Consider the following 11,360-nt stretch of genomic DNA (forward strand, 5'->3'; position numbering starts at 1 on the left):
AATTAATTTACGTTTACCAAACGAAAAAACGGCCTACAAAATTACTTAGTTCACTAAATCCTGATGCAAAAGTAATCCGGAAATAGTCTAGAAAATGTGGACATAGTCTCGAGAATCCCAAATATGTAGTACCGAATATCCAGAAATAGCCTCTAAGAAGCCTCGGAAAGTTCCAAAATAGGCCCGATAATTCGAAAAATGCCGAGAGAATCCCAAAAACCTTGGTAAAATCATGAGGATACCGAAAATCCGGAAATACCCACGAAAGTCCCAAAATAGTCCCAAAAATCTGGGAAAATCCAGAGTTCCGGAAAACCCCGAAAATTCCGGAAAAGGCACGAAATTTTCGAAAAGGTTCAGAGAATCCCGAAAATACTGAAATAGTCCCAAAAATCTCGGGAGAGTCCTGAGCATCACGAAAATCCGGGAATAGCACCGAAAGTCCCAAAAACTGGAAAATCCCGGAAATTCGGATATAGCCCCCAAAGTCCCAAAACAGTCCCAAAAATTTGGAAAAAGTCCACAGAATCCCGATAAAGCCCGAAACTCGTGAGCTCCCAGGAAAAGTCCTAAGAATCCCTAAAATAACAAAATAGTCTCGAAAATCCCAAAATAGTCCCGAAAGTCTCATGGTTTCGAGAATCCTAAATTAGTACCGAAAATTCGGAAATAGTCCCGACACTCCTAAAATAATCCTGAATGTTCTGTTAAAATTTTGTAGCCTAAGTTCGACGAATGCAACGAACGCTGCAAACGTAACTAATCGAGATTTGATTTGGGATCACGGTATTCAGTAGCGAGTGCGCTTCTTCAAATGAAATTGTATTGGGGGGAAAACAGCTGTCATTTGATTTGATTCGAAACGAGTAATCATTCGGTTACGAATGCCGCGGTTTGGGCATAGTTTTTTTTATACCCGAGCGCACTTGTGCACAAGGGTATTATAACTTTGTTCACATAACGGTTGTTTGTAACAGGCAAAACGAATCGAGATAGATATAGACAAATGTATACATAAATGATCAGAATGAAAAGAGAAATCGATTAAGCGGTGACTGTCTGTCCGTCCGTCCGTCCGTCTGTGCACACGATAACTCGAGTAAAAATTTAGATATCTTAACGAAACTTGGTACGTGAACTTCTTTTGGGCGTGGGACGGATGGTATTGAAAATGGGCGAAATCGGATAATAACCACGCCTACCTCCCATATAACGGTAATTTTAAGAAATACGAAAACTGCGATATTTTAGTAACTACTGAAGATAATTCACTCAAAATTGATACTTACAATGAGTTTCAGACGGAAAACATGAATATTATAAATTTTTGGAAAATGGGCGTAGCTACGCCCACTTATGGTTACATGTGTATATCTTGGTAACCGCTGCACCAATTTCTTCCAAACTTGGCACAGTTGTTGGCCTTAGTACAGCATACCAACCGAAAATTTCTAAAATCGGACAATAACCACGCCCACATCCCATATAACGGTAATTTCGAGAAATACAAAATCTTCGATAAATCAGTAAATATTGAAGCTAATTTATTCAAAATTGATGATTGCAACAATTCTTTACCAAGAAATACGTTTATTACAAAATTTTGGAAAATGGGCGTAGCACCGCCCACTTGTGATCACATATATGTATCTCGCTAACCGTTCAAGCAATTTGTACCAAGCTCGGTATGGTTATTGTGCTTGCCACATAAAAGCAAACCGTTGAAAATTGTTGAAATCGGACTAAAATTGAGGCCGCTTTTCATATAACGGTAAATTTCAGATATGCTTGAAACTGCAATATTTCGAAATTTAAGGACGCTAATTTACTTAAAATGTATACACCCCGGCTTATCATGTAGCGGTAGCTTTCGGAAAGGTGGAAAACATATATTTAATACTTGCGCCGGGTATTTAATGTTCGGCTCCGCCCGAACTTAGCCTTTCTTACTTGTTTTTTTTTTTAAGTTGTAGACCAGTGTAATAAAAGCTTGCTCATCAAACCGTAAATAAGTTTATTCACTTTAGAAAAATTTATTTAAAAAGTGAAATATTTTTCCAAAGCACATCATTGCATACCATCTACATGGCATTAAAACATGGTAATTTTAAATTTTATTAATGGTGTATGTATATACAAGCACATTTAAGAATGTGTGGTATTTGCCTATTTATGTACTGTGTACAGATGATAATAGCTGCTATAATTACGCAAAAAAATGCATTAAAAACAATTTGTTTCAATCAAATAAATGCCAGTGACATACATTCTACAGAACATGCACATAGCCACATACATACATATGTATATGTATGTATGAAGAAATGAATGTACGCAAAAAACAGAAATAGAAATGAAAGCAGGCAGCAATTGGGCTGACAGACAGACATCTGGTAGGTAGGCAGTGGCATGCAAATAAAATTTCAAAAAAAAATCGGATTGCATGGCGCGTCCGTTGGGGTTGGGGTAGGCACCCACCCACATTCATATGTATGTACAATCAAACATACAGCCGACACGGAGGACGTGCTTAAAAATGTAATCCATTTAAAGCGAATAAAAATAATAACAGCAATTTTATCTCATATTCTGCCAGCTTCTTCGTCTAGCGTGAACAGGCACACACATGCACGCAATTGCTTCGCTTTGGATATATGTACATAGGTGTGCACAGTTCACTCCCTCAGAATCCGGTCAAGGCAAAATGAGGTCAACTTTATTAATACTTTTGTGCGACCTATACATAGCCATATGTACATACCTATAAATATGTATGTACATATACGTGTATACCTATGTTTTATGTGCGTGCATCTATGTAGTGATCTAATGTCCAAAAACAACAACTTAGCTAACAATGTCCAGGCATTTCTTCTTGCACTTTTAAACTATTTGTCTTATTGCTTGTGCTATGTCTATGGCATGACAATCGCGTGCGGAATCTCATTTATCTCTAGTTCGACTTGAGTTTACATACCCACATATAGTACATACAGTATCGGTCATATCTATAGCACGCCATTTCAAAGTGATATTGTGTGCCACTTTTGTTTATTTATTTATTTTTAAGAATTTTCAATTAAAATACAGTTTTTTCTCTAAACAAAACCCATATAAACACAAGTTTAAAAATTTGTAGAAAACTACAAAAAGTGCCACAAATTTTCACCTAAATTTCAAACTTTTTTCTCGGAAGTGTTTGAATTTTTCTGAATACACAGTTTTATAGCCCAATCAATTTTAGTCTGATAATGTGCAAGTTTCAAGTGGCTATAAGTTACCGCTGATTTTTTAGAATTTTTTTCACCAAGGATGTTGCGGTTTTCTTCCATATACAAATAAATTGAGTTTATTCATTATATGGAAGCCAATGCGACAAAAAAAATTCTAAAAAACTGTATACTCAAAAAAATTCTAACACTTCCGGGAAAAAAGTTTCAAATTTAGGTGCAAATTTGTTACACTTTTTTGCAGTTTTCTACAAATTGTTATACTTGGGTATATATGGCGTTTATCTGAGAATGAACTAAATTTTAAATGAAAATTCTTAAAAATAAAGAAATAAACATAAGTGGCACACAATATCACTTTGAAATGGCGTGCTATAGATATGACCGATACTGTATGTATATGCATCAGCAACAACAACACCAGCACAATTGAGCGCATCATCACCATCATCAACCAACCACTTATCGCTGCTGGTGGCACTAGCTTTTGTTCTTATTACTATGTTCTTGCCATAGCTCTGAATTGAAGGCGGTATTGTGGTGCGACGCCCACAGTGTCGCCAAGTGTCTTTTGAACTATTTAAGCTTCCAGGTCACTGCAATTCACTACATAACCAGTGGAAGTTTGAACAAGATGACATAGCCTATAAAATCACATAGCGCATGGCATAGCAACATAGAAAACGACATACACACATACATACATATTTATACACCGCTCAATGTGCAGGCTGATATGTACTAAGCGCGTAGATATGTATGTGTGTATCTAATCTAGGTCCACAGCATGCCTGGCATTGCATACCCATCTCACTATGTCATCCTGCGCTCTCAGCTCTACCAAATAGTTTATTGTGGCACTACAAAAAATTACCATAAAGCTCATAAAACTGTTTGAAGTAAAGTGTTCGGGTTTCTGCTGTGCAAATATTTGTCCAGCTAAGTGCACTAGTTCGGCATAACTGCTTTCTAATCGATATTCATATACATACATATGTACATATATATCTATGTGTGTATATAGGTCTGCATAAAACATAGAGAAGAGCACTAGAGGTTGGCAAGCTTACTGTAGTAAAAGCTAATTTCCAGGAAATTTAAAAAAAAATTATTTTAGCCAAAACAAACTTTTTCACCATATTGACTGAGCAAAATATACCTTCGCTATGTTGCCGTACAACTAAAAAGATTTGATCCTCGGTATCTTCCTGATTCTGAAAATAAGTTCCTTCATGGAAGAATACATACAAGGAAGAAAGACATTAGTTACGTCAACTACATATGTTACTTTCAACACATGCAGAACTCGGGGAAAATGCAAGAAATCCAGGAAATTTTCTTCGAAATCTTCCACTTTTCAATTCGATTGCTTGGTATTATTTAGTATTTAGTAATTTCTTCCATATAAAGCATGATGATTTTTTTTTTTTTATATGAAAGAAGATACGCAAAACCCTCAACGAAAAAAATTCTTCCAAAATCATCTGTAATTTTTATCGACTTGAAACTTTAACGTTTTTGGGCTACAAAAAGTTTTCTAAGAAATCGAAAATAAAAATTTTGATGCATTTCCTCCGAGTTCTGTATGAAATTACAAAATATGTAGATGCCTGTGGTTTTTGCTGTTGACTGAATTCTATTTTTATAAAACAAAATAATAAAAATTTGGTTTGGAAAATAAAAATAAATAAAATCGTCAAAACGTCCGGGTATGCATATTTTTGACTCTGACTGTATATTTAGGGAACGCTTTTCTCAGTGTATCTCCGCACTCTCTCATGCTAGAGACACAGATATGTGAACGATTTGGGAAGAGATTAGAAGGGCACCGAATCGCTCGAGCTTGGGTAACACGCATTTGTCTAAATAAGTAAATTAAGTTGGCGGTTCGCAGAGAGCAACACGAAAAGAGAATTCGAAAAATTTGCGTTGTGTAAACTCCGTCTATAGAATCTGCGGCTAATTACTTGACGCATTTTAAAATTTTTAGATATGCCTGACTGCTAGGCATCGCTTTTCTTTACCATTTACCAAAGTGGTTGGCACACAATAAGTAGTCTGTTAATATCCAGCAGCCGAAGCCCATCCAGAATTGAGGTGTGACCATAGTGGTTCGCTCTCTAGCTGCATAATTTTCTTGGTCTTAAAGCAGAACCGGCTGCACTTTGCATTCCCAAAAAGTTTTTGGCTGTAGTGTGCAGAACACCACTGATCCCCAGCAGAGCCACTTTTTGCACCTATACTTGCTACACATTTTCGGTCGCTGTTTGCGGGCGTTATAGTTGCAATTCCGGATAAAAGTCTTAGGTTCATAGAACGAAACCCCACAGATTTTTGCATTCTTTAATTAAGCACTTAATAGGTACTTAAAGGATAAGTAACTGTTGTTTAGGGTAAAGAGGTCCATTACTAATGCAAGTTGATTAGATTAAAAAGGAACTTAGCAAAAAGCGTTGCATACTTTCAGGAAAAATGTTTATTATTCTTAGATATTTTGCTTTCTGTAGACTATTACGGTAATCGTATATAAATTGTGTCTTAGAAAACCCCTAATAAAATTTTCATGCGGAATAATTTTCTGAAATATTTTAACCCCCTAGCGGCTACTCAAACGTTTTTTTTTTTTGTAAGGTCTCAAAACAAGGGGTCAAAATGATCCTTCTGCAAAGGAAATGTTCAACACAAAAATTCCTAGGAAAATTTGTATGTATATCCGAACAATTCATTTCGCCCAGATATAAATTTTAAAACTCTGTTCACTTTTTCAAAAGCCCACCAGAATTAAAAACTTTTTTCCTCCATATAAAAAAAAAAAAATTTTTACCTGAGAACGCACAAAGTTTCGGAAATTTCGCTTTTACTGTGTAATAAATACACAACAAATCTTTCTCTGCAGTTGCAATGTAACAATATGTACTACAATAAAAACATTAACAATGGCAGCAACATAATGAGCTCAAAATATGTGAAAAGTATTATTCTATTTAAGCTTTTGACGAGCACTAAAGAATGTAGGCGGCTTCTAGTTAGTGCATATTCGAATGATAAGTGTCAGTAGCAAGTGTGTTGCATCTGCCACTGACAACTTATCCTTGTACGAGGGCTGATAAATAAGTTAGTATATTGAGAAAGAAATTATTATTTTTTTTAAATACGTGACCTTTGGGACAAACTTTAAGACCTTTTTTTTTTGTTTTTCGTTGACAACCCTCGTAACACAAGCGTTTGCTTATTTATTGCCATCGTCAATGCAAAATCGCCTAAATGACAAATTTGATATTTTATTGCAAAAGTGAAAAGCATAGCAACTGCTTTCGGGACTGTCCAGAAGGTCTCAATAAATTTTGTCTTCTTTAAGATATACCAGAAACTTCTCTAACAGGGCGTAGCGAGAGTAAATTAACGGAAAACCATACACATACATTTCAAAAAATGTCACTTAACGCCTTTTGCTTTATTAACAAAACGTACATATATTATTTGCATCGAGGCAACGATTATTGCTTATGGCTGTTTATGACACTGTGTACAGGAGCAGCTAAACTCGTATATATGTATATGTAAATTAGGGTGGTCCAAAAATAAACAAGAAAATCAAATTTTTGGAATTTATAGAAAATGGTAAATAAGGACCCCTGTAATTTTTTATTTGGAAATCTGTTAATAATTAACCATCCCGCCGAGACTTATATTTTGAAAATTTCTGAAGGATAACTTTTTCTTTTGATTAAAAAATATTTATTTTTAACGATTTAACGAGATAGCAATTCTACCAAAAGCTAAAAGGTGAAATACATACATATATGGAAAAAGTCAAGACCCGGCGCACAGTGTATGATTTGGAAGTATCGATGGACAAAATTGTAAATCTCTCGATAGTAATAAGATAAAAATATGGGTTCGAAAGCTGACATAAGGTAAAATAGTGCTATTACATAATCATTATTTTCCACCCCCAAAAAAAACTTCGTCGAAAAAAGAAACTTTCGTAAAAAATTAGTACTTTTCTGGGTAGGTCCAACAAAAAATTTGGTTTTATGGACTTTTCTTGTGAAAAAAATTTCTAACAAATCTTTTAAATATTCATTTTTTAAATTGCAAACTTGCATCTAAATTTTCAACTTTTTGATCAGATTTTCCAGAATTTATTTGAGAATGCAGTTTTGTAGCCTATTAAATTCTGATGTGCCACTTTTAAATTGCTAAAAATTGCGTTCATTTTTGGGAATTTTTTTTTTTTTTGAACGCATTTATATTCGACAATTTTTCTGGGGGGTAGTTGGATTCTTTTTTTTTTGCCACCCTAATGCGCAAAACAAATTACGTATCTATAGTGTGCTTGTGGCTATAAAAAGCAGCTGTACATGATATAAATTCTATTGTGTATGGCTTACAAGTATTATGATGATAATATCTTGCAAACGACATCAACACTATACTAACACAGGCACAATTACATGCATACTCTATGCATAAACTAACTGCAATACGCCAAACATAAGTACGTACATAGCTTGTCCTGACATTTGCGCACGACGGCAGCCTAGCTTAAGTGTTAATGTTATCAAATGATGCCATCAACAACAACAAACAATTCCGTTACATATTTTATGAAATTGAATTACACTTAATTCTTTGTGGTAAACACAATCTCATTTTTCACGCTTTTTAACGGAACTATTTTGAAAAAAAAAACGTGTTTACCCAATGCTCAAAACCTTCTTGGGACAAGCGTACGACTAAACTCCCGGCAAGCGGGTATGAAAAGGGGTTTCGATTCTTAAAATCGATTAATCACCTCTGATAGTCAGTTTAATGGCTTAAATTTACTTTTAAAAAATTTCCAAAAAAACTTAATACCTACAGAGCAAGGCCCAAATGCTTACCGGATGCCACAGACGAAGAAGAGGAGTCTCCGCCCAGGCACGTAAGAAGGCAGCTATTCGAATACATGGACGCGGTCCAGCATACGTTGACCAATCACTGGACCCGACGGCGTACCGGCGAGTGGCATTCATAGAGAGTCGGTAACCATCTACCACTATTGCCGACCTATGAATGCCGTGATCGAAGCCCAATCACCACCTGTAGCAGACACGGAGCGGCCACTGCCAAGAGAGACCCGCTTTACTCGGGCCCAGTTACGGTCTGGATATTGTAGGCGTCTCAACAGCTACCTATCCACACTTGACCCCAATACCCCCAATGAGTGTCCGGCATGTGGATACTCTCCGCACGACACAAACCACCTCTTCACATGCCAGCTCAATCCCACTCAACTAACGCCCCTCTGCCTTTGGTCTGACTCCGTCGAAACCGCTCGTTTCTTGGGCCTACCCCTAGTTGAGCTTGACGACAACTATTGGGCTTAGTAATGCCGCTACAATAAAAAAAAAACAAGAGGGTGTCAAAAAGTAGCAGACATCAAAGAGTGCCGAAATCTAGAAGTTAAATCAGGGCGCAACAAGTCACTGCACGCATATCGTCAAAGCAGCCCAGATGCGATTTGAACACTCTGGAGACAGACAGCACGGGTACTACGGATATTCGCTTGTAGACGAAGCCATTATCTGAAAAATAAACAATTTCGAAAGGTAACTGCTGGAGCTTGAACGCTGAAGTTCCATATTGTGCCCAATATTCGTGGTAGATCTTAATATGTGACGTGCAGAGACAAGGTATAACCAGCAATGCAAAAGGTTGAAATCGAGTTAAGGAGTTTACTGCTGGGTTTTTCTGACACTAGTGAAGGCAAACCCGATATGTACGCTACGTTCTAGACCAATTCTAAAGCTATGGTGCAGGCTCAACGATGTCCACCTACAGGAAAGGCACAAACGGCAGATACATATAACCGGGCATTGCAAGATGGCAGCAACGAGATCAGTGCCGAGATTGGGTGGGCGAAGAAAATCGCGCTACTCATCACCGCCTGATATCCGGAATGCTACAGTCGACTATATTTGAATAGCCGTGATTAGGGGCAACTGGCCCCTAAAATCCTCGGCAGTGCAATCTCGAAGGAAATAGGAAAACATCTTTTATTACCTTTGAAAATGTCCAGCACTGGCACGTAAAAGAGTTGGGGTGCTAGGCAAAATCGTCATGCAAGAATTGCAAGGAAACACGCTCTGGGTGCATTTTACTCGAAACTACGGGAGGTATACTTTAAGGGTGCTGCGTCCCGGACCAAAGCAACGAAAACTTTGGAAACTGAGAATAAGCTGCAATTCTCGTTGACAGCTTGACATAAAACAGCTCTTTAATCTTAATTTAACTTGACGTAGGGTAATAAAAATAGGGCATAGACACAAGCGACCAGTTAGGTGGTTATCACGTTCAACAAGCCAACTTTAATGCAAATAAAAAACCGAAAAAACAGCATAAAACCTAAGGAATTCCTCTGCGAAAACAATGGTTAAAAAGCACCTAGACGTAGGAAGTCAAGCTAACTCCTTGAATACTAGGCGTGACCGTAACAACTCCGATCGTAAATAACCTGATTTTTGAGGTTGCTTTTGCTAGTTTTCTCTCCTTCTCTGTTAATGCAAGCGCAATCAAAGTACAGAGCCGCAACAAAGTCTTCAAAACTTACGCCGTTTGCACTTGAGAGTAACACAAAGTGAGGTTTTTGGCAACATACAAGGCGATGCACTGCCCAGTTCTAAACTATGGTCCGTTTCTGGTATTAACGGGGACTGACACTACGAAGCTTCAGACCTGCCAGTACGCCGCACTTAGGACTGCCGCGGTATGCCTTCTGATGTCACATGGGAGCCATTTACAAAGAGCAGGCCAATTTATGCCAGTCAAGAGGTATAACATCAAGCTTAGCGAACAGTTCAAGTTAGAGCAATACCACTACAACCCCATCTATGGGCGCTTGCTTATTGTCTGAGCCTTTTCTAATGCACGTGAGCCATTTTATGAAAGACCAGGTTCAACCTAGACGGTCAGTGCCCTCATCGTTGTGAAATTACGTACTGAATATGTAGCAGCTTAAACACTTACATATCTAGAATCAGCCTCGACATAAAAAAGAGGCTCCATCTCTTAATTTTTCCACTCAAATCAACTCAACTAACGGCCATATCCTGGGCCTACCGTTGGATGAGATCGTCTACAACACTTAATGGATCCACTGATCTATTCAGTGTTAATTAAGCTACGGCAATAATGTGCACACAAACTGCCAGTTTATCTGTTATATTAATAGTTCTGATCGGGCTCTTTTCCCGGGAGACCAGTGTTCCATAGTTATTATTTTGAAGCTTAGTATCTCACAAAAGAATGCACTTGGTTTACATACGATTCTAACTGAGCACAGAAACATTTTTTTTTTGCTTAGCTGTTAACTTCCTAACCTACATTTTTTTTTTTGTTTTTAATTTCATAGCAGTACCGTTTAAGTGTTTAATTGTCATAATCGCTGTCAGACGAGCTCAACTCAACTCAGCTGACAATCAGCACAGCTCAACCCAACTCAAGTTATCACATCAAGTCGACCTGTCAACACGCGCGCTTTGACAGCTAGATATGTGGGGTAATTTTGTAATTTTCTAATCACCACAAAGCGCCTAACTGACATTCAACTGGCACACACAGCTAGCGGACAACAATAATGTCAACGAAGCAGCGGACCGTTGCGGATGTCTGCAGCTGTCAGGCGTTTAATTGTCGCCCACAACTCATTAGGTTTTCTGTGTGACAACACAACTCTTTTGTGTGAAAGCTTTCAAAGCTGAATAGCGCTTACTTATCCATAACCAAGATTAGGGCTATGCAACTTATAAAGTACTGAATGGCACACCACCTGTGCGTAATGCCATGCTACTTCCGTTAGGCAAAAAAAAAAGGTCGACAGTAGCTGCTTTTGATTTCGACTTTACCTTTAATCACTCCCTCCATAATTAGGTACCCATTCTGTGTCTTATGCGTCTTCTATTCTTGCCCACTTTCTCGTTCGCTGCGCGCATACACTAATTGTTCTTTTTTTTTTTTGGGTACATTGTTGATTGTTGTTGGTTAAGTCATGTCTGCGCGCATTGTGCGTTGCATGCAACAGCTTGGCTCATGTTGCACATCAGCATTCACGGAATTCAGAGCTAATTTGAAGGCATTTGCATGCGC

General features: G+C 37.7%; 1 protein-coding gene across 1 annotated transcript in view; it reads right to left on the reverse strand.

Moving 5' to 3' along the window:
• Positions 1–11,143, reverse strand: part of LOC118744654 (protein unzipped) — a 79,375-nt gene extending 68,232 nt beyond the window's left edge. Inside the window, exon 1 of the mRNA XM_036477810.1 lies at positions 11,120–11,143. The gene's annotated coding sequence lies outside the window, so the exon portion shown is untranslated. The remainder of the gene's footprint in view (positions 1–11,119) is intronic.
• Positions 11,144–11,360: the final 217 nt, after the last annotated feature.

This window comes from Rhagoletis pomonella, unplaced genomic scaffold, assembly GCF_013731165.1.
Source record: "Rhagoletis pomonella isolate Grant_MI unplaced genomic scaffold, Rhpom_1.0 Rhpom_scaffold_00008, whole genome shotgun sequence".
Taxonomy (NCBI): domain Eukaryota; kingdom Metazoa; phylum Arthropoda; class Insecta; order Diptera; family Tephritidae; genus Rhagoletis; species Rhagoletis pomonella.